Consider the following 2,760-nt stretch of genomic DNA (forward strand, 5'->3'; position numbering starts at 1 on the left):
GTCAGAAAATTACAAACGGATTCTTACAGTAACCCCAGACTCATGCACGCCATATATCCAGACATGTACAGTACAAGCAGATGCACATCGTGTGGCGAGGTTGCCACACTTAATCACATGTTATGGGAGCGTCAGGACTTAACAAACAAGTCGGGCGGTGCCGACTCCTCCCTCTCTTCCACCGCCAGCCTCCGCTCGCGCTGGAAGATCGCACTGCTCCGATCGAACCTTACAGCACAACTCTGGGCCGTCCAGCGAGCCGAGGAAGCCGCTTCGAGACAAGGTCTCGGAACCGCGTCCGTAGAGGGTGCCCAGACCCACTAAAAAGACGCTGGCATCGAATCTCATTGATTTGAAAATAAAGTTTACGTTCTCATTCAGTGCGAGAACAGAGCTAAAGATTACGAAAATGGAAAATCACAGCGGCTTCACCGATTGTGGACTATGGTACCTCTAGTGTTACGTCATTACTGGCTAATTCACCGAAAGCAGTACAGGGCGAGGTCACGTGGAGATTGCGTCAACTCGTCCGTTTTTGGCGCGAGAGGTTCAGTTTGAGGAGCACCATCGAGAGCTTCGGTGCCTATTTTCTGCACGACAAAGTGTTACAATGGCACGCGGAAAACGACGATAGACTTTTATAGGAATAATGTGTCAATATAGCTCAACTAAATATTTTCATTTAGAGTCCATTTAAGCCTGGAAAGGAGAAATCATGCTTTATTTTGCCTGTCGAGGCCTCACGGCATATGCAAGCCTCAAGACGAATCGCTTTTACTGAGGCTTGCGTAAAAGGCTTGGTGAAAGAGAAGATTGTCATCTTCCCCAATGGAACACGAGAATACAGATACAAAGTAAGCCCCTCAGGCCATTTGATGTGCCATTAGTACATTTAGTAACGTGTCACGGGAAACGAGGATAAAAAGAAATAAATGATACACACACACAGCACTTACTTCACTTCAGTTCACTTTATTACCTTAAAGACCCTCGTTTAGAGGATATTTACTGGGTGCAGGGTACTCACTGGCAACAGAATTATTTTGAAAACACATGGCCATTTTTACAAATGGCGAGGCAAGTACTGCGCCTGTCAAAAGGTAGAAAACCATATGTTCATCGTATAAATAATCTAACCCACTTGATTTTCTCTTGGATTCTCCGGAGTATGACCTATACTCAGGACGCCACCAGGTAGTAGCACGAAAGCCAATGCATTGTCAGCTCGAACTGCAGGAAAACTGAACAAGAAAATAGGTTCTGGAGAAATTCGCAAGTTCAAAGAAGTTTCATTCATTTAAGGAAAGACTTGTCATCCACGCAGCTGTCCGAATGCGACAATGTCTTCATCACGTGCGTGCGACCATTGCCAACATTGAGGTACTGTAAAAAAATTGTATGTTCGAAATAGCAAGTGCCTCAACCTTTTATGTAAATCGGGCTCAAGCGGGGCGATAGAGAGAGAGAGAAGTTTAATGATATCAAATGCTGAGAGGTCGGCCTGAGGTATATTCCTCTAGCCAGCTACTCGGCATTGGGGGAAGGGGAAGAGGGAAAGAAAGAGGGAAGAGGTGCATGATGGGTGACGATGACGATAGAAGGAAGATGTAGAACATATCGCAAGCAATTTGGCATGCTCAAAGTCTGCAATCCAAGCCCGTTGTTTTTAAAAAGTTCAGTAATGCCTGAATGGCTTTGAAACTCGATTGAGGATCTGGCCAAAGGCCTAAAATAACGTCCTCCGACAACGGTGCGCTGTCGAGACGCGTAAGGTCGTTGTCCAACCTTTCACGCTCTTCCACGTACTTAGGGCAGTCACAAAGCACATGACCTATAGTCTCAGTCACATTGCACACCTCACAGTGTGGAGACTCGGTGCGTCGCATGAGGTGCACGTATCCGCGCGTAAACGCTACCCCCAATCTTAGTCTGTGCAGAAGACTGGCACAGCTTCGTTGAATTTTCGGTGGTAGCCTAAAAGTCATGGCAGGGTCCAATCTCTGGAGTCTCCTCTCCAGTGTCATCCGTAAATTGACAGCACAGCACTGGGACAATCCGGATAATCGCCACAGCGGGGCGATAAACCGCCATGGTGGCTTAGTGCAGGGCCCGAGCATTGCGCTCCTAAGCACAAGGTCACGAGTCCGCACATTGCGGGCACGTCAAAGAACTCCAGGTGGTCAAAATTATTCCGGAGTTTCCCACAGCAGCATGTCACCTAATCAGATTGTTGTTTTAGCACGCAAAACCCCAGAATTTAATTTTAGGCCGGCCAATTACCGCGTCGAGTCCTGACGTGCAAGTCCTGGATCAGGCATTAAATTTCAGAGGGAAGTCGTGTACTACCCCATCTGTTCTGTGTCACAGCTGCTTACACTTGACTCTATACAAAGTTCAGACGCTCGCGCGACAGCTCCGATGAACCGAGGCCTGATACACACTTACTCTCCTTTCTTAAAGCTCCTCTCAACTGTTTTCGCAGAGCTATAACTTCAGTTCACCGAGTCGAGCAGGCATGATTCGAACGCGCGTGTGGTTCCCAAGAAGTCAAATAATGCGCCATCATTGTCTCGATGTTGACTCGTAAAGCAGAAGCGAGCCGCGTCATCTTGGAGAGGCCGTTCGTTGTCACTGTTCAGGCACAGCCCTTTCCCAACTACTTTCGGGAAATCGCTCCCGCGTCGTCACACAGAAATTCTAATATCGCCCCACACGAGCGTCTCTGTCCACAGGCTTCGCACGCCTTCGCTGCGAGCTTCG

The sequence above is a fragment of the Dermacentor andersoni genome, chromosome 11 (assembly GCF_023375885.2).
Source record: "Dermacentor andersoni chromosome 11, qqDerAnde1_hic_scaffold, whole genome shotgun sequence".
NCBI lineage: Eukaryota > Metazoa > Arthropoda > Arachnida > Ixodida > Ixodidae > Dermacentor > Dermacentor andersoni.